Raw genomic sequence first — 21901 nt, 5'->3', positions numbered from 1 at the left:
TGGTCAAACATAGGTCCAGGGGGTGAGCATGCCGAGGTTCATAAGGATGGCCATGCAGATGTCCACAGGATGAGCATGCAGAGGTCCAGAGGGTGAACATGCAGAGGTGCAAAGGGTTAGCATGCAGATGTGCAGAGATTGGGCATGTAGAGGTCCAGATGTTGGACATGAAGTGGTCTAGAGGTTGGGCATACGGAGATCCAGAGGTTGGGCATGGAGAGGTCCAGTTGGTGAGCGGGCAGAGGTCCAGATGTTGGGCATGCAGAGATCCAGTTAGTGAGAATGCAGAGGTCCAGAGGTTGGGCATGCAGAGTACCAGAGGTTGGGCATAAAGAGGCTAGTTGGGCATACAGAAGTCCAGAGGTTGGGCATGCAGAGATCCAGAGGTTTGGCTTGCAGAGATCCAGATGTTAGGCATGCAAAAGTCTAGTTGGTGAGCGTGCAAAGGTCCATAGGTTGGGCATGCAGGGGTCCATTGGTTGGGCATGCAGAGGTCCAGAGCTTGGGCAGGCAGAGATCCAGAGGTTGGGCATGCAGAGGCGCAGAGTTTGGGCATGCAGAGGCCTAGAGGATGAGCATGCAAAGGTCCAGACAGTGAGCATGCAGAGGTCCAGAGGTTGGGCATACAGAAGTCCAGAGGTTGGGCATGCAGAAGTCCAGAGGTTAGGCATGCAGGGGTCCAAAGGGTGAGTGTGCAGAGGTCCAGTGGTTGGGCGTGCAGAGGTCCAGAGGCTAGGCATGCAGAGGTCCAGAGGGTGAGTGTGTAGAGGTCCAGAGGTTGGGTGTGCAGAGGTCCATATGTTGGGCATGCAGCGGTCCAGGGGGTGAGCATGTAGAGGTCCAGAGTTTGGGCATGCAGATGTCCAGAGTTTGGGCATGTATATGTCCAGAAGTTGGACATGCAGAGGTCAAGTTGTTGATGATGCAGAGGTCCAGAGGTTGGGCTTGCAGAGCTCCAGAGGTTGGGCATGCAGAGGTCCATAGGATAGGCATGCTGAGACCCAGAGGGTGAGCGTTCAGAGGTTCAGAGGGTGAGCATGCAGAGGTCTAGAGGTTGGGCATGCAGAGATCCAGAGGTTGGACATGCTGAGTTCTAGAGGTTAGGCATGCAGAGGTCCAAAGGGTGAGAGTGCAGAGGTCCAGCGGGTGGGGATGCAGAGGTCCATAGGTTGGGCATGTAGAGGTCTGGAGGTTGAGCATGCAGAGATCCAGAAGTTGGGCATGCTGAGGTCTGGAGGTAGGACATGCAAAAGTCATGAGGGTGAGCGTGCCCTAAATCCAGAAGTTGGGCATGCAGAAGTTTAAAGGTTAGGGATGCAGAGGTCTAGAGATTGGGCATGCAGAGGTCCAGAGAGAGAGTGTGCAGAGGCCCACAGGTTGGGCATGCAGAGGTCCAGAGGTTGGGCATGCAGGGGTCCAGAGTTTGGGCATGCAGAGATCCAGAGCTTGGGCATGCAGAGGTCCAGAGGGTGAGAATGCAGAGGTCCAGAGATTGGGCATGCAGAGGGCTAAAGGTTGGGCATGCAGAGGTCCAGAGGTTGGGCATGCAGTCGTCCAGAGTTTGGGCAAGTAGAGGTCCAGAGGGTGAGAGTTCTGAGGTCCAGATGTTGGGCATGCAGAGGTCTAGAGGTTGGGGATGCAAGGGCGAGAGGTTGGGCATGCAGAGGTCCAGAGGGTGAGCATGGAGAGGCCCAGAGGTTAGGCATGCAGCAATCCAGAGGATAAGCATAAAGAGATCCAGAGGTGGGTCATGCATAGGTCAAGATGTTGGGCATGCAGAGGTCCAGAAAATGAGCATGCAGAGGTCCAGAGGTTGGGCACTCAAGGGTCCAGAGGTTGAGCGTGCTGAGGGCCAGATGTTGGGCATGCAGAAGTCTAGCTGTTGGGGATGCAGAAGTCCAGGGGTTGGGCATGCAGCGGTCTAGAGGATGGGCATGCAGAGATTCAGAGGATGAGTATTTGGAGGTCTAGATGATGGGCATGCGGAGGTCCAGAGGTTGGGCATGCAGAGATCCAGAGGCTGGGCATGCAGAGGTCGAGAGGTTCATTGTGCAGAGGTCGAGAGGTTGGGCATGCAGAGGTCCAGAGTTTAAGCATGCAGAGGTCTGGAGGGTGAGCATGCAGAGGCCCAGAGGTTGGGCATGCAGGGGTCCAGATGGTGAGTGTGCAGAGGTCCAGAGGTTGGGCATGCAGAGGTCCAGAGGTTGGGCATGCAGAGGTCCAGAGGGTGAGTGTGCAGTGGTCCAGAGGTTGGGCATGCAGAGATCCAGAGGCTAGGCATGCAGAGGTCCAGAGGGTGAGCATGTAGAGGTCCAGAGGTTGGGCATGCAGAGGTCCAGAGGTTGAGCATTCAGAGGTCCAGGGGGTGAGCATGCAGAGGTCAAGAGTTTGGGCATGCAGATATCCAGAGATTGGGCATGCAGAGGTCCAGAGGTTGGAAATGCAAAGGTCCAGAGGCTGGTGATGCTGAGGTCCAGAGGTTGGGCTTGCAGAGGTCCAGAGGTTGGGAATGCAGAGGCCCATAGGATGGGCATGCAGAGGCCCAGAGGATGAGCGTGCAGAGGTTTCAGAGGGTGAGCGTGCAGAGGTCTAGAGGTTGGGTATGCAGAGATCCAGAGGTTGGACATGCAGAGTTCTAGAGGTTGGGCATGCAGAGGTTCACAAGGCTGGGCATGCAGAGGTCTAAAGGGTGATAGTGCAGAGGTTCAGAGGTTGGGGATGCAGAGGTTTAGAGGTTGGGGATACAGAGGTTAGGCATTCAGAGATCCAGAGATTGAGTGTGCAGAGGTCCGGAGGTTGAGGATGCAGACATCCAGAGGGTGGTCAAACATAGGTCTAGGTGGTGAGCATGCAGAGGTTCATAAGGATGGCCATGCAGATGTCCACAGGATGAGCATGTAGAGTTCCAGAGGGTGAACATGCAGAGGTGCAAAGGGTTAGCATGCAGAGGTGCAGAGATTGGGCATGTAGAGGTCCAGATGTTGGACATGAAGAGGTCTAGAGGTTGGGCATACAGAGTTCCAGAGGTTGGGCATGGAGAGGTCCAGTTGGTGAGCGTGCAGAGGTCCAGATGTTGGGCATGCAGAGATCCAGTTAGTGAGAATGCAGAGGTCCAGAGTTTGGGCATGCAGAGGTCCAGAGGTTGGGCATAAAGAGGCTATGTGGGCATACAAAAGTCCAGAGGTTGGGCATGCAGAGATCCAGAGGTTTGGCATGCAGAGATCCAGATTTTGGGCATGCAAAAGTCCAGTTGGTGAGCGTGGAAAGGTCCATAGGTCGGGCATGCAGGGGTCCATTGGTTGGGCATGAAGAGGTCCAGAGCTTGGGCATGCAGAGATACAGAGGTTGGGCATGCAGAGGTGCAAAGGTTGGGCATGTAGAGGCCTAGAGGATGAGCATGCAAAGGTCCAGACGGTGAGCATGCAGAGGTCCAGAGGTTGGGCATACAGAAGTCCAGAGGTTGGGCGTGCAGAGATCCAGAGGTTGGGCATGCAGAGGTCCAGAGGGTGAGTGTGCAGAAGTCCAGAGGTTGGGTGTGCAGAGGTCCAGATGTTGGACATGCAGCAGTCCAGGGGGTGAGCATGCAGAGGTCCAGAGTTTGGGCATGCAGATGTCCAGAGGCTTGGCATGCAGAGGTCCAGAGGGTGAGTGTGCAGAAGTCCAGAGGTTGGGTGTGCAGAGGTCCAGATGTTGGGCATGCAGCGGTCCAGAGGGTGAGCATGCAGAGGTCCAGAGTTTGGGCATGCAGATGTCCAGAGTTTGGGCATGCAGATGTCCAGAGGTTGGACATGCAGAGGTCCAGAGGTTGATGATGCAGAGGTCCAGAGGTTGGGCTTGCAGAGGTCCAGAAGTTGGGCATGCAGAGGTCCATAGGATAGGCATGCTGAGACCCAGAGGGTGAGCGTGCAGAGGTCCAGAGGGTGAGCATTCAGAGGTCTAGAGGTTGGGCATGCAGAGATCCAGAGGTTGGACATGCTGAGTTCTAGAGATTAGGCATGCAGAGGTCCAAAGGGTGAGAGTGCAGAGGTCCAGAGGGTGGGGAAGCAGAGGTCTAGAGGTTGGGTATGCATAGGTCCAGGGGGTGAGCATGAAGAGGTCCATAAGGCTGGGCATGCACATGTCCACAGGATGGGCATGCAGAGGTCCAGAAGGTGAGCATGCAGAGGTGCAGAGGGGGAGCATGCAGAGGTCCAGAGGTTGGGAATGCAGAGGTCCAGAGGTTGGGCATACAGAGGTCCAGTTAGTGAGAATGCAGAGCTCCAGAGGTTGGGCATGCAAAGGTCCAGAGGTTGGGCATGCTGAGGCCTAGAGGTTGGGTGTACAGAAGTCCAGGCCTTGGGCATGGAGAGTTCCAGAGTTTGGGCATGCAGAGATCCAGAGGTTGGGCATGCAGAGGCCTAGAGTTTGGGTGTTCAGAAGTCCAGAGGTTGGGCATGGAGAGGTCCAGAGTTCGGGCATGCAGAGGTCCAGAGGTTGAGCATGCAGAGGTCCAGAGGGTGGGCGTGCAGAGGTCCAGATATCGAGCATGCAGAGGTGCAGAGGTTGGGCATTCAGAGGCAATGAGGTTGGGCGTACAGAAATCGAGAGGTTTGGTGCACAGAAATCCAGAGGTTTGGCATACAGAAGTCCAGAGATTGGGCATGCAGAGGTCCAGATTTTGGGCATGGAGAGATCCAGAGTTTGGCCATGCAGAGATCCAGAGGTGGGCATGCAGAGGTCCAGGGGGGGAGCATGCAGAGGTCCCGATGTCAAGGATGCAGAGGTCCAGATGTCAAGCATGCAGAGGTCCAGAGGTTGAGCACGCAGAGGCCTAGAGGTTGGGTGTACAGAAGCCCAGAGGCTGGGCATGCAGAGGTCCAGAGTTTGGCCATGCAGAGATTCAGAGGTTGGGCATGCGGAGGTCCAGAGGGTGAGCATGCAGAGGCCTAGAGGGTGAGCAGGCAAAGGTCCAGAGGGTGAACATGCAGAGGTCCAGAGGTTGGGCATGCAGAGGTCCAGAGGGTGAGCATGCAGAGGTCCAGAGGGTGAGTGTGCAGAGCTCCAGATGTCAAGCATGCAAAGGTCCAGGGGGTGAGCATGCAGAGGTCCAGGAGGTGAGAGTGCAGAGCTCCAGATGTCGAGCATGAAGAGGTCAAGGTGGTGAGTATGAAAGGTCCAGGAGGTGAGCGTGCAGCGGTCCAGATGTCGAGCATGCAGATGTCCAGGGTGTGAGCATGCAAAGGTCCAGGGGGTGAGCATGCAGAGGTCCACGTGGTGAGCGTACAGAGCTCCAGATGTTGAGCATGCAGATATCCAGAGGGTGAGCGTGCAGAGGTCCAGAGGTTGGGGATGCAGAGGCCCAGAGGGTAAGCGTGCAGAGGTCCAGATGTCGGGCATGCAGAGGTCCAGGGTGCCAATGTCTGTCTTTCAGATGTACATTGTGAGCTGTGAGATGCTACAGCTTACACTTTACGGATGTCATGCACTTGCCCCCAGGAGTTGACACCCTTTCTATGCTTTGTGAATGCAGGACCACTCGTTCATTATCCGGCAAGTTACAAGGTGGTAGGAGACCCCATTGCCATGCATTTACACCCCTTGTGACTGGGTAAGTGTTTGTGCTTTGTGAAAGACGACGCCACTTATGACTGTCAACGCACACTGCACACTGCTAAGTGCAATTACAAAAGCAGCTGCAGTGGACGTGAGAATGCAAAGTACTTTTATTAATCTGTCCTTTTGACTTCCCGGATACTATGTTAGGAGGGTTTCTTGCTGGTGTTGTCATTAAAACGTCATAAAGGACGTAACTGAATCCCTGCAGACAGAATCCTGTCCTAAAACACCTCTTCCATAAAGCCGTGCTATTCTTCAGAAGTTTCACCGCAACCCTCCCCTCTCAGGCACATACTCGGGGAACACTTTGACACCACAAGGCAGAAGAGCGCCAATTAAATAAATAAATAATGAGTGTATGCCACGCAGGGCCATCGAGGATATCTCCTCGGGGAAACCCTCTTCACGTCAGCAGAGGCCTTCCAAGTGATCCGTGAGCTCCGCGGATGGCTCGGAGCACGAGTTATTTTTAAAGTTGGACGTTGTGGGAATAATAAAAGGTGCGCACCTCTTATTCCCCAGCAGGAATAGAGTCGGGCAATAACAGGGTTTTTAAGAAAGACAGGCAAGAAAAATAGATCTGGCCCCCAAACAAGCAGTATATAACATGTTTATCATTTGGCAAGCAGCAATGTTGCACGAGTCCACCCAATCTCTTGCTGCTTTTCTGAACAATATTTACGGATTGTGCGAGAAATGTCAGATTCATGTAATACATATTATGTATTAAAGTATTTATAGTGCGCGGTCCCAAGTCAGGTATTTATGGATTGCTGGCTTCACCTGCCCCCGACGGCTCGCTATTTAAAGAGCATTATCCTTTCATGTTGCCCCAAATATAATTCTGCCTTTAATCTTGTGCACAGTACACAGTTGTTGCGTTTCTTTTCCGAGCCTCAGCGCGGTCTAAAAAGGGGATTCTGTGCCTGCGATCAATGGAAGGAATCAGGGGCCTGCCTGCAACCTGAATAAATTAAAGGTTCCGATTATTTTTAAATATCTGGTTCAATGAAAGAAGAAGATGCCTGGAAGCAAAACTACCTCTCCCCCCCCCCACCCCAGCCCCCCTCCAAACAAAACTGAACTACAAAAGCGCGTGCCTGCCTTACATTTTCTATGGGTAAAAAAAATGGCACAAAAGGCTCTTTGAAAGTACCTTTTACAAAATAAAGGCATAAAAACAGTCTGGTGGTAGTGTCTGCGCCGGCACCCCACAGTTCTACCATTGTTTCTAGCGGCCGTTGGCCACTGAAAGATCGCCTCTTGTGTGTGCGCTTTTCCTCTCGGGGTGCGCGAGAGCGGGCGGGCGTCGGCGCGCGCCTGGAGGAGGTCGCTCGCTTTGACACCAGAAAGTCAATTCACTCGGCTCAGAGCCATTCAATTCTCAACAACATTTTGTTCTGGGTCTTTGTCGTGTTACTCTGGGCTATGAAATTGTCAGAGATGACGGATGACTATCAGCTCCTGCGATCTTCCTCCTCTGAGATTTACGGCTGCGACGGCGGGTGCTGGTCACTGTCAGGTGAAAGTCGCTGCTTTCATCCTCCCGCCTCTGAAGCTTCGGCGCTGAATGGCGCTCCCTGTCGAGAACTCCAGACACAAGATCTCCTGCACTGCAGTCTACTACATTATCGTCATCAAAGAAACTGCTAAACATACTAATACTAACCAGCATCGCCAGTAATAGTAATTAGGAGAATGCTTCAGCAGCACAGTCTGTGAAGTGACTCGCCTCTAGGCGCTAGTTGATAGATCTACCTCAGATAGATGAGAGGCTAGAAGATCGAGCGAAGTAAGATTCAAGAGGTGCCTGAGACATTCAGACTACACACCGAAGGGCATATGTACAAGCCTCTATCGCCACAGGACCGTCACTTATATCGCCGTTTTGGTGGCGATAGGGGCTGCGCCTTATTTACAAGGCAGCGTTAAGCCACTTAACGTGGCTTAACGCTGCCTTGTAGATAATGGTTAGCGTGAAATCGGTGGGCAGTAGGTGTTGCGGTGGGCGTTCCACCGCAACAACCATTCATTTGGATGCTGCCCCCTATGTACAGCCTTGTGCAGCACACATGCAAAAAAGCAAACTGACGTGGATTGTTTAAAAAATGCAATTTTGTGACTTTCATGTGTGCTGCATGAAGCAGCACACATAAAAGTGACAAAATGGCATTTTAGGATTGTTTATGAGCAGGAAGGGACATCGTTCCTACACATAAACAATCCTCTCCTGCACTACGGTGCAAGGGTGCCTGGGTTGGTGCTACACTGCTGCTAAGTGTAGAGCCAGCGCATGGGGAAAGTAAATATAGTGCAGCCTTGCATTTCTCAAGTGGTGGAGTGCGGCGTTAAGCCATGACAGCTAACGCCTCACTCTGCCACTTCCTTGAACATATGCCCCCTGGTTAAACAAGCATTGGAAATGCAATAGGTCTCGCATTTGCTTAATTTAGAGCTATTGCTGTTGTAAATCGCGTTGTAAATGACAATGTCTTTTACTCCCTGCTGACCCCCGCCAAGCTCATCGGCATGTGCCCGTCATAAAAAAGAATATCAAAATCTAGGATTGCTTGAAACTACTGTTCTTATGCGAAATGCATCATCAGCGTTTGTTTTAAACAATTACCCCTGTGACAGTTTTACAAAGCTATTTTCATGTTTACCCTCACTGCTGATAAAGTTTGAAAAATTCATGAAACTGTGAAGTTTTTTGAAGAATTGAACATGTGAGTTTCTGTAATTTCGCACATCCATCCACATACCCCTGCAAAATCCCGAAATGTGGTACGAAGACGCTGCTGTCAGCCTGCATACCACACACCTTTGGGGCAGGTGTCGCAGGTCACCGCCCCGGACTTAGTGCTCTGAAGGTGGGGCAGGTGAAAGAAGCATTTACAAGATAAATACAGTTAACTCCATTTCGGGAACATTGCTAATGCTGAGAAGCTTTCCTCCCACCCTTCTCTGTGACCCTAGAGGCCCTGTCGGGCTCCTGCTCAGAATATGAGACAAGCAGGTATTCAAGCTCCCACCCCGTTGGACTCCTTGGCTTCACGCATGTGTGCGCGCCCTCTCCCCTGCGGCTTCATTTGCAACCTCAGTCACCCGCCTCCCCCTCTTTCTTGTGCTTGCTCCCTCCCCCACATCCTGATCAGCTGGCCCATTCAGCTCTCTAGCTCCCATCCCCCCACCCTGCACACCAGTAACAAACAATAAACACAGAACCCTTGCACTCCTGTTAGTTGAGTTACGGTAATTCTTGTGAGCCTGGCAGGGAAAGATTGGTTACTGTAATACAATGCAGGCCACAGGAGCCCCCTGCGCGCCTACTACAAGTGATACACTCTTAGCCTACACACAATTTCCAGAACTGTCCAGTAAGCATATCTCCCTAGCTGCGAGAGTGCAGAATGCAGAACTGTTGGAACCTCTCGGGTTCAAAGTAAGGCAAGCGAAAATCATGTTTGGAATGGTTTGAGGGAATATAAGCTAGCAGCGCTAGCGCATAAGGAAGTGTTTTTATCCCCCAACATGAGGTTTTCCCAAGCAAATAGGTAATGACTCTCAATGCAGTTGGAGCCTTCAGATAATGGTGGGCACTCCCTTTAATGGAATTACAGTATTGTTGTTTGGCACACCACGGCCGTCTTTGCCACTGAGGACGGGGAGACTCCAATCTGCCACACCGAGACTGGAATGGCAAAACTAATGTACCCACTCACTGTCCTCTCGGACAAAGGCAGATCGCAACCACTTCTACCGGCACAGTACCTTCATTCATAGGTGCAGATTGCAGTTGTTGTTCAGCATTCCGAGAGCGAGCCCGCTCAGCCAAGTTCACAATCTACACAGCGTTGAAAAATCACAACCGGCTGCTAAAAGTGCGTGAGGTAAAAGTGCGCCGAAGCGTTGTGCCCACGTGGAGGCACGACAAAGAGGAGTCTAGGCTCGTGCACATGCCCTGTCCGGGCAGGCACACCGTAGGAAGACAGGGAGGGAACCAAACAGGCTTCCCTCCCAATAGAAAGCAGGGATTTGGCAAGCGCGCCAATAAGAAGCGTGGGTGGAGCTTCCACCCTCGCTTCGGAACAAAAGTGACGACAATAGATTTTGCCAGGAGCAAGCAGCGCATGCGCTGCGTCACCTAGGCGAGACCTAAAAATGTGTGCCTCTCGCGTGAGTTCCAGTGGGCCACTTATAAAACAGCCCCGACGAAGGTATTCAAACGAACCGCACATTACACCGAGCAAGCAAGTTTGGTGCTCTACATGGGGATTTGTGGTGGTGACCCCCCACCAATGCTTTCCAAAGTAGTTTGTGAGTCCCACTCCTCCCCCCTCCACTAAAGAAATTGCCTAGTTCTGTGATTAATGATACAAAATGGGTGGACACATTGCTTTTAGCACTACTTTATACTTTACCATTTGCAGTGTTTGCTGGGAAGAAAGACTGGTGCCTGATTCTCTCATTTTCAGAAATGTCTGTAGTTTGAAGGCTTCCCAAAGGCCTCAGAGCTCACACATGGCAATGCTACCTTCTGAAAAGAATTCCTGACCAAGGTTTGCAGTACGGCCACACACTGTGAAGTTTGGGATTGTACGATGTTAGCGCATTTTCTGTTGGGAGCCAAATTCAATATTTTATAAAACATACACGGGGTAAATTGGGTTTATTTGGCAATTGTTTAATGTTTGCAGGGCATTACAGGACAGAAAAGTGTTTTAATCCATACAAATAGTTAGTTGAGATAACTATAACTCACGCGCCCGCAATCCTCTGCTCATGACGTCACATATTACATCACTCATGACATGGTCAGTGGCATCACTCATGACATCACTGATGACATCATCCTTGTGATAGAGTGGCGGTCGCGCGAGTTATAGTTATCTCAACTAACTATAACGGGGGAATTTCATTGGTTTTTAACGAGTGAAATGTCCACCTAACTATAACATGTGTGAAACCTATGGTTTTTTAAGTGAATTTGCAAGGTTTTTTAAATGCTAATTCCTAACTATAACGTGTGTGAAACCTAGGGTTTTTTCAGTGAATTTGTACGGTTTTTTAAATGCTAAGTTATGTATTTATTATTATATTTTTTATGAATTTATTTTACAATAAACTATGTTTTAATTTTTTTTTTTTTTTTAATGGTTTTTTACCGTGTGCGCACGGTGCGCGCACCCCGCGATTTAAAAAAAAAAAAAAAAAATGTTCTGCCTTCAGGGTCCTACAGGGACCCCCTGACAAAGGCTAGGGGGTCAGGAACTCTCTACCCTGCCCCCTTTTCACGTTCACCACCTTCCTTTTTCACTCTCACACTCAAAAAAACAAGATGGCGGCCGACACTTCCTGATTTCGACCAATTCGAACGTTGACTGACATGTAACCACCAATCAGAATTACGCTCGCGCACGTTAGGGTGCGCGCACGGTGCTCGCACGGTGCGCGGCTATAGATATTTATGTGCTTTTAACTGCAATTTTCTCAGGAACTGCTGAACAGATTGACTCCATATATGCAAAAGGCACTTCCCTGACCTGAGGACTACCTCTGTCAAATTTCAAGTAATTCTGTTCAGCCGTTCGCGCTGTACCTTCGACTAAAGGTCCTATGGGAAAAACCATGGGGAAAACGCGTTTTGGGACCCCCCTTTTTTCTCGGCGCCCGCTTGACGAATCCCCCCGAGACTTTCAGGGTAGGAGCTGAGCAGAGCGCCCCATTAGTTTTGAAAATTTCGCGAAGATTCGTCAACCGGCGCCAAAGTTATTCAAAATAGAATTTTCAGATTTCCTATGGAAACACGGTCCTAACTATAACTATCTACTGGCGACCGCCAGTAGATAATATATATACACACAATACACACACACACACACATATACCTATATATATGTGTATATTAACATTTTCCTTTTCAGAAACATCTGGACTAATAATCTTCAATAGGTTTAGATTGTAAGGTGATGCACTAAAGTGGATTTAATGCAGTGCATTCACCAGGGCTTAGTGAGAATGAATCATATATGTATTAATACTTTCTTTACAAATTGTGACCTGTTGTTATTTTTTGCTTACAATTACATGCATTGGTTATCATGCATCATATAAGAGTACCACACAATATAGTTTGATTCATTATTAAAGATTTAATTTAGTGGATTATATGTAGGTTGTAGATCTAATGTTTTCAAGAGCAATATTAAGTTAGCATGATTGTGGGCCTTAAGCTTACAGTGGAGACAATTAATACTAATGTGAAAGTTGTTTTCTGCATGTTATTCTCACTTGCAGGTGTAGACCAAAGGCATTCATTAGTTAGTGAAAAGCACATTGTATTTCAGAGATAGGGAGGTGAGGAAGAGCTGGCAAGGTCAAATAATTTTAATGAATAACAAAGGGAGTGTTACCAGTTGGCACTATCAGAGGAAGGGAGGAATCAAGGACGCTTTGGAAGCAGAGAATGGAATATGGGAGTACTGTTCAAGGAGCAGGTTCTCTTCTGGTAACTGAAAAACATATTATGATGTGCATGAGGTCATGTTCTCTCTATTGTTCTTTGCGCAATCTAATTAGTGAACCCACCTTGGGTTAAGTCGGATTCCCTTAAGACTTAGAGAGGTACAGACCTCTCTTGACATTTTTGAGTGCGTGGCTTCATGCTATACATGATCCTTTACCTTTAGAACCTCTGAAGAGCTTCTGATCCTGACACCTCTCTTGCTGCCATGCTTCAATAGGGTTTCCCCTATCCCTAGGTTAGTGTAAGGTTTAGTAGCTGTTGCAAATCTTTTCCATGTATGGGGAGAAGAATCGAAACCATTCGACGAGTCACCAAATTCTTTTTCTTATTTTCTGTATTGCAGCTACTGAGATACTTCTATGTTCTTTACTTTTGAGGACCAATATTGTGAGACGATTTGTTCTCCCATTGGTTATTTTGTACTTTTATACTATGTTTTTGAGACTGATGATATATTAGTCTGGCTTTGAGTTTACAATAAATCTTTTAACGACAAGTAACTGACTCAGACTTTTATTGTGTAGTCCTAATGATCAGACTGTACTTTAAAATGTAAATTGTTGTTAACCCCTCTTCCTCCCAGGCTACTTCAAAAATGATTGCTGCGGAAAGAAAGATGATAGGATTTTTGTTTTTTTAACTGAAATTGCGCTTCTATTAGCCAGAGGTTTGCATTTGCAGGGCATTATGGTAAAAAAAAAAACTGTGGCGCCCATCAAATTATATATAGTTCCCTGTATTCATCTTGGTCTCTGGTTTTCAAAAATACCTGGGGCTCATATGGTCCTGTGTACGCGCTGCGAGTCACCCTTGGAACAAATATTTTTATATTATATATAAGCAACATTACTCTGAAATGTAGTACTCACTAATTGACTTGACATTGTAAGGAATTTGGTCCACTTACCACCTATATGATATGCTCAGCCACACATGTGGGGAACCATTTTTATTGGTAGAAGTGGGTGAATGCGAAATGGAAGGGCTATTGCTCCTGGCAGAATATTCCAGTCATTTGAGTGTTAGAAATGTGTTTTTATTATGCATAGTTTGAAGTTTGGGGTACAGCCATCTCACATGCCATTTATTGTGCAAAAATCAATGCCCACATATGACTTGACATATTGGAAGTTTTCGTCAATTTCTTTCCCATTAACACATTTGGGGTACCACTTGTATTGAGACTTTAGTGGTGACGCATAAACACATAGCATTTGCCAATAAAGCATTTTGTACAAAAACTCACAATCCCACTGCATTAAGGTTATTGCATATTTCTGGGAGGTATAAATGACATCTGCGCCTGAACTCAAATAATTAGGTGCAGGTTAAAACTACACGGCTATCATTTTTACCGAATTTCGATTTATCTTATTTTTCAGTGTGAGGAGATGCATGGTCAGTAAAACATTACTGCAAGCCAGGTCTCAGATTTCTGTTCTAGATATCACATGATTTTAGGCAAACTAGCAACATTGTTTGTATTTGTGACACGAAATGTCTGGTGATGCCGGATAGGGTTTCAATGCCAAAAGTTACACATGCGCACCTCGTCGCCAATTTCCCATTTGCCACTATTTTCTCACTATATTGTGACTATGAGGATTGGATTTGACTAATATCCAAATGTTAACACTTTCTGAGCTACAAATGCTTTATTAAAATATATAGTTTTCTGTGCTCACCCATGCATTTCTAACCTATTTTCCACACAGAATGCAAAACCGTAGAAACAGAAACAGAAGAAAATATTGCTCGCCTCTTCCATATACTCCTGCTGAGTGTTCAGTGCCCACCATCCCAAGAACTGCGCCCCATCTGTACTTCTTTTATTGTCCTGCACCCCATGAACTGTGCCCAGTGGGCGAAGATGAATGGTTTGGACACCCTAATTACTGTGACATTTTCCATTCAAAATTCCTCACTTCCAGTGACTAATCCACGTAGCAGAATTGAGGTGGTCAGTTGTTTCCTCTGAAATTATGGGAAAAGTTGAGATAACTATACAAAAATATGGGATCCTTGGCAAATTTGGTATTATTATTGATCTTCAGGTGCCCTTATTATGAGTGGTGCATTTGCAGGATTACACACCGTGGGGCATATTATCAAGAAACAGCGTTAAAATTATAGCCGCTTTAGCGGCATTAAACTGCCGCTAAAGCGGCGATAATGGGCTTGACAATATGCCCTTGAGAATTTCCATAGAAGCCCATGTTCTGGTGTCAACATGGGCTTCTATTGAAATTCTCACGGGCATATTACCAAGCCCATTATCGCTGCTTTAGCGGCAGTTTTCTGCCGCTTAAGCGGCGATAATTTTAACGCCGTGCTTGATAATATGCCCCCGTGTTTCCTCTTTTGCATTTCGATTATGGAAGACAGACTTGTGGCGCCCAGGGGGTAAAGGTTACAGGAGGTGCTTCCATGTCTGGGAGGCAGGACTTCAGGAGGCAACCATCACGCGGTGTTTGGACAAAATATTGAGCCCAAAAGATCGTGTGATCAAAATATTGTATCAAGAATATCGAGGACAAAAATATTGTAAAGGTAAGTTTCCACAGAAAAGCAAAGTTTTACTACACTTAACTCCACACATATATACCTTGATGACACATAGCTCTTCCAGGTACGTAGATGTGGAGTTAAGAATAGTAAAAGTATACTGGCCTATTTGCACTTACCTTCTTGATATTTTGATCCTTGTTAGTTTTGACACAATATTCTGTCCCCATGATATTTTTGTCCTCAATATTCTGTCATTGATCTTTTCAGGCTTATACTTTTTTGTGTGCATGGAACACTTACTTCTGGCAACATTGCACATTGTGAGGCATTCTGCTTTTGTTACTACAAGTGCCTGCTTCCGCTGCCTCACTGTTTTTGTGTTTGCATCTCCCTCCCTCTCTGTCCCATTCCCTCACCTTTAGGGCTTATGAAGTTGTATTGTTTTCTTTATATTTTCCTACCTTATATTCAATCAATCAAATAGCATTTGTAAAACACAACGCTGTCACCCCTATGGGTATCTGGGTTCTGTGTCTCCATCAAAGAGCCAGGTCTTGAGTCTCATTCTGAAGTCACCAGTGAGAGGGCTGTATGGAGCTGGAGGGGAAGGTCATTCCAGGTCTTGGCAGCAATGTAGGAAAAGGAGCGGTCACCGCTGTAGCTGCGACGGATGCTGGGAGTGTGTGCGATGGCGAGTGAAGAGACGCACAGGTGTCTAGCAGGATGGTGGTAGTTCAGTCGATGATTAAGATAGGTAGGCCCTTGGTGTTGGAGGGCTTTGTAGGCATTAGTGAGAATCTTTAACTGGCATCTTTTTTGGATGGGAAGTCAGTGGAGGTCTCTCAGGTGTGGGGTGCTGTGTGTTCGCTTGGGAGGTCCAAGAGGAGTCTGGCTGCAGCGTTCTGCATGGTCTGGAGTCATCTGGGGAGCTGGGTGGAGATGCTGGTATAAAGGGTGTTGCATTTTAGAGGCGGCCAGGGACGAGGGCCTGCCAGGGGAAACATCGTTTACAACGCGGGGATTACATCGCCATGCCATTACAACGCGGTTTTTACAAGGCAAGTCGTTACAACGACTTGCACTAGATGGCGCTCTAGGACAAGGAATAGTATAATTTACTATCCAACACCTTCCCTACTGTACGTAGACTGGAGTTGGAATAGTAAATTATACTACTCCTAAGTCCAGCGCCCTCCAACGCAAGTCGTTGTAACGACTTGCGTTGTCAAAACCGTGATGTAATGTACCGCGATGTAAATGTATGCGTTGTAACGTCATACATCCGCCTGCCAGACATGCTCTTATTCTCAGCTGGGCTCCATCACCAATCTTCCTCCTTCCTTCCACCCTGGCTGGCTGCAAGATACTCAGTTATCTCCATTGTGTGATAGCTTCAATGACTGCCTCAAAAGAAAGCTTGCTGATAGATGATGTTTTCTGCTACCGAGTCTGATAAGGCAATATACTTGTGGCTAGGGTTAATTATGGTTGTTTGAGTATCACATTGCTTAGATCCATGTGTTCTTAAATTAGCCACAACTATCAGAGTATGAGGAGTCTGAACGCTGTAGTAGGGGTCCAATTATCCCCTGGTGCCAGAAAAAAGAATCTTATGCACTGCTGTGTCTCTTGTCTCTCTTTCTTGAGCCATTCCCCTGTCCCCTAGTTGCTTTGTGTAGGGCTTGGCCTTTTTGACTAAAGTTCCCTAAACCTTTTGCTTTCCCCCTAGACCGTGTTCCTGATATAGAGTTGCCAATTTAGATGCTTTGGGTACTTTGCTACTGCTGATCAGTGTCAAAGTACAAGTGTTCCCTATGTAAAATGTAATGGTAATTGGTTGGTCATGATTGGTATGTTTGTCTTACTAGTAAAGTCCCTAGTGATGGGCACTGTGTGTGCCAGGGCTAGTAATGCAAAGGTGCACGGAGAAGGGAACTCAGGTCTGCAGTGTAGGGCCTGCGTACAGTTTGCTAAGTTAGCATGTTGTCCTGACAAGTGCAACTACTTGTCAGGCCTGACTTTCCCTTTTGCATACACATTGCGCACCCCTGTGGTAGGTCCCGGGTAATCCCTGGGCAGGGTGCGGTGTAGGTAAAAGGCAGGACATATACTAAGGTGTGTTATGTCCTGAAAACACTCCATTTTTTTTTTCACTGCTGAAAGGCCACCTGCTCATAGGACAGAATGGGGGACACTGGGTTTTGTGTTTGTTAGCCTAGTTTCCTGTAAGTTTATAATGGAGAGGTGAAGTTTAGTATGATTGAACTCACAGTGTCATAACACATCTTTCTGTGAAGGTGGTTTTGTCACTGTGTGTTCGGAAACTTAGAAAGCGGCTGAGTTCTTTTGTGCTTTAGGCATTTCTGTGTGTCTCTGCTGAAATGCGGATTGACTATCTGGATTTGGAAGGTGAGAGGAGCTGGGAGAGGTCTTGACCCAGGGAGGGGTTGAGATGGCACCAGGCTGCCCTGCATCTGGAGAGTAGGGGGAGGAGAAGCCCGGGAGCTGAAACGGCCTGAGCTGGTGCTATAAACCAATTGACCCATCTCCTGCGTAGTGATTAGGGATCCAGACCCCCAGTATCAAAGGGAGAAAGGTGACACTGGGAGGGAGACACCCAGAACTGATTTAGAGAGGGGTCAAGGACCCCTGAGCACAAACAAACTTCAAAGACATTAAGGGGTATAACTATGAGAGATGAAACCCCTGAACGTTGGAATTAAACAGAAATGGATTGAGACTGAAAAGGCTTGGACCCATTCTGTGGTCATGAGGAACCTCTGCTAAAGAAGGAGCAACTGAAGAGACTGCTGTGGACAGACCAATCCTTGCTTCGTGATCTGGGGCTGGTCTGCAGTCTGTCAGCTGCGCAAGCCTGTTGCTTCGGTTCGGATCTCGGCCCGTGCTGGCCCAAGGAGGGGCAGTACTGGGGCCGGAGTGAGAAGCAGTACTTTTGTGTCATCATTGATCCATAGTGGGGGCACTGTTAACGGAGCACCTAAACTTTCGTATTCCACTTTGCATTATTGCTGCTAACGAACTATCGAACTGTCGTATGACGCCTGACCTCATTTGTGCCTGACGAAGTACATGCTTGGTGCGCTACGCACTGCATTATTTTTCCCTTGCAGAGTACATGATTGTAACGTGGCGCATTGCATTATTTCCTCATCGCACAGTATCTGATTATAATGTAGCGCAGTGCATTATTTCTTCCTTGCACAGTACATGATTGTAGCGCGATGCATTGCTTTGTTTCTTCCTGGTTCAGGGCATGCCGGTAGTGATATGCATTGCATTATTCCTTCTATTGCAAAGTACATGACTGTGGCGCTACGTATGGCATTGTTTCTCTGTTGCACAGTACCAGAGAATATCGTTACGCATTGCAGTATTTCTTTTCTTTTGCAACGTGTGTGATTCTAGCAATACGACTTGCCTAACCTTTTGGAAACGGTTAGACGTGAGCTTAACTGTTGGTTAGAAGCGGTGATTAGGATTAGAACCTACCAACCCACCAGAAAGAATACTACCCTTTCTTATATGTTGATTTTGTATCATGTGGTCATATTGTATAACTTCTTATATAAAGATTATACTCATTTTATAAAACCTTGTGTGAAGTTTATTTGTGGTGACATCATTGGGTTGCTGTGAGCGTGGTTTCACATACTGTGCACTCGTGCCTTGGAGATAAGCCTGGCTGTTTGTGTCAAGCTACTAAGGGGGTGAGCAGGGCTATCTCAGACGGTGTCTTTACTTAGCCTAATGTTGAAGCGAGGGGTCGGGGACTCCCGCCTCCAGCATTTGGTGGCGGCGGTGAGGGATAAGGACCCCCACTTCCAACACTTTGTCTCTGTCTCTATACTACACATAGCAGAGTTTTACCAAAGTGAGTGGTGGAGAGAGATTGCCAGCACCTCAACCAGCAACTATATGCCTGGCTCTTGACAGTTTTATATGCCCATTTGGTTGCACCATGAGTTCAGAGCAAACCCTTCTTCAAGCTATGACTATATCTGAAAAAGCTAAATATTTAAAGACAACTCATAATGAGCATGCTTCTTTAGTTGATTGACTCAATCACCTATCTGGGAGTGAGGAGCACCTGCAGGTCCCTCTTCAACCAGTACTCTAAGTAGTAGTAGTGCTGCAATTCCCACTAACAATGTTTTACAGGTTCAGAGATCATCAGAACCTGTGTTAGCTCCCACTGAAACATTTTCAGGAAACCCGCATAGCTTTCTGGCCATTCTAGCCCAATGTGCTGTATACTTTATGCCCAGACCAGTACAGTTCAAATGGATGAAAATAAGGTAGCCTAATTTTGTCATATTTGTTCAAGGGTATATTATCATCTTGATCTACAATTCTATTTATTAGTCAAAGTCCCTGGTCGCAGAATTATACAACTTTAATGGACCATTTGAAGACAGTTTTTGGCAGATGCCAAAATATTCTTTGCTTTACATACTGTTTTTTTTAATGTTAAACCAGGGTACCAATTATCTAATTACCTATATAGATCCATTCTCTCAATTATAGTCTGAAACAGATTGATAAGATGAAGCTGTAGGAGCCACTTTTGATAATAGACTGAGACACAAACTTGAAGATGCATTAGTTATGGCAGCTAATCATTCTACAATGACCAATGCTTTTATTGATTAGCCCTTGCAAATAGATACTTAGCAGTAGCAAAGAAAGTCAGAATGACGAATGTTCACAAGTTCTTGGACTCCAGTTACACCTTCAACATCAGTTTCTGAAGATGAACCTATGCAAGTAGGTAGTATTTAAAAGGATGCCCAGGATGTCCTATCTCTCAGAAGAGCCTCACAGTAGCTATGCACCTCCAGCTGCCACAAGCCCATCCTCCCCAATCAAAAGTCTAAAGAGAAAACTGCGGGAAATTGGATTGTTGGTTAAGGGTGTGAAATCCTGCTGAAGCAACAGCCACAATCTCTGTCAGGGTGAGCCAAAAAAGTCACTGAATTAACCTATGCATAAACATTTGGTAGATTGGCTCAAAAGCAGTCAGGTATAACTTAGAGGCAATGAGTAAAGTATTTATGCAGCAGACAAACAGGAATAAAGAGGACACACAACACAAAGAAATCTGACACTAATTTAGAAAAATAGTGTACATTTTAATACATTATGTGGCATAAAAACGACAATAATCCAATCAGTAGAACTGGAATTATGAATTTTTAAAGTTTAAAGTGTAATCTAGTGCCTTAAAAATCAAAGTGCCAACTGCAGACATCTAGTCATATGAGACCAGAGCAAAGTCAAAAGTTATGGCTGATGCCAAAGAGAGCTTGGGTCAGATACAATAAGTGGATTGGACCTGGTTTCTGCTTGCCTTCAGACTAAGAACAACATGTTGTAGGAAGATTTCTGAGAAGGTAACGTTTAGTGGGGCAAGACAACTGGCAGTGCCTGAGGAGGAGGCACTGTCTTCGGGGAGCCTCTGGCCAAAGTTGCAGTGAAGAATCCTTCTTTCAGAGGTAGTCTCTTTTTGGAAGTTCAAAATCTCCAGTGGGTGGGAGCTGTAGGCTGTAGCCGATGAGGGCACCGCAAGGCCAAATACCCTTTCTGCAAGGAGCCGGTGAACCATATTTGCTGCTGAAGAAAAGAATGTAGTAGAGCTGCTGTGAAGTCAGGCCGACATGCGATGCAACTTGGGCAGATCGATGAGCAGGTAGGTACTGTGTTCCCTCGTGGTTCTCAGAGCACTTTTTGGCAGAAATTGTTAGTCCCTGTTTTAGATCTGGGCTATCTGGGTACCCTTAGTACCACTTCCAAGAAGCCAGGACTGGAGAAGCACCACTTGGAGGGTCAGGAATCACTCAGGCAGGATCCAGTTGCTGGTTCAAGATGCTTGGAACCTTTTCTGTCCCTCGGGCTCTGATCAGGAAGCCAGCCAACTATCCCTTGGAGTCACTTTGGAATTGCTGGGCTCAAGCAGCAAGGTAGACCTCAGGGGTGCAAAGCAGACTTAAAGCAGCAGCACAGTCCTTCTTGATGCAACAAAGCAGTCCTCTGAAGTACACAGCAGCCCACGGCACTCACAGTCATTCCACAGGTCCAGAAAGTGAACTAAAGAGAGGTTCTCAGGGTCCCCTTTTTTATATCTGGAGTCTTCTTTGAAGTAGGAGAAGTTTCTAGAAGTCCTCCTTTCAAAAGTGCTTGGAATTTCCTGCCTTCCTACTCTGATTCCCAATTGGCTACAAGCACAAAAGACTAGTGCGAAGTTCTTTGAGTGAATGCAGTGCACGCATACTATTGATTTGCAAGTGGAGCTGTGTCCAGCTCCACCCCCATCCAGACTGAGATGGTTCATCAAGGCACACCTAATCCCTCTGTTGTGTGACTGTCGGGGGGGAATATACTAAGACCAACTGCCACTCACACCCAGCCATGTGACCCAGGAACAAGCTTTGGGCAACAAATAGGGTAGGAAAATGCCAGTTTGATAAAAGTGGCATTTTCAAAATTGTGACTTAAAATCAGACTTTACCATTCAAGAGGATTTTAAATACATTTTCTCAGACACCAAACATGACTATCCCAACTACTGCCATTCAGGCATTATAACATATTAAATGTAATAAGGTAACACCAATGTTATCCTATGAAAGAGGTAGGCCTCACAGTAGTAAAAAAATGAATTTAGGAGTTTTTCACTACCCGGACATGTACAATTTAAAAGTGCATGCCCAACCATTTTTTTACAAATCATTCTACCTTTTGGGCAGTTTAGGGCCTACCATAGAGTACCCTATATGTAAAAAAAGGGAGTTTTGGTCTTGGTGAGGGGGTTATTTTGCAAAAAGTCGAATTGGCAGTTTGAAACTGCTAGCAGGCTGCAATGACAAGCCTGAGACATGTTTTAGAGGGCAACTTACATGGGTGGCAAAATACGTACTGCAGGCCACTAGTATCATATAATTTACAGGCTCTAGGTATAGGGTATACCACTTTACTAGAGACTTTTAAGTAAAATAAAGATTCCAATCAGATGTAAGCCAATTTTACTATGTTTGAGGGAGTGAGCACAAGCAATGTAGTACTGGTTATCAGTGGCAAAGCACACAGAGTCCCAAAGCCAACAAAAGAAATTCAGCACAAATACGAAGGGTGAAGGCAAAAAGTTTGGGGGAAGACCACCCTAAGACTGACAAATCTAACAGACACCCAACATTTAATGCTGATAGCCCATTAAACTGGAATCCCTGTGCAGAGTTTGCAGACTAAAAGACTTAT

Source organism: Triturus cristatus, chromosome 4_2 (assembly GCF_964204655.1).
Source record: "Triturus cristatus chromosome 4_2, aTriCri1.1, whole genome shotgun sequence".
Taxonomy (NCBI): Eukaryota; Metazoa; Chordata; class Amphibia; order Caudata; family Salamandridae; genus Triturus; species Triturus cristatus.
Note: the sequence above shows the minus strand (reverse complement) of the source record.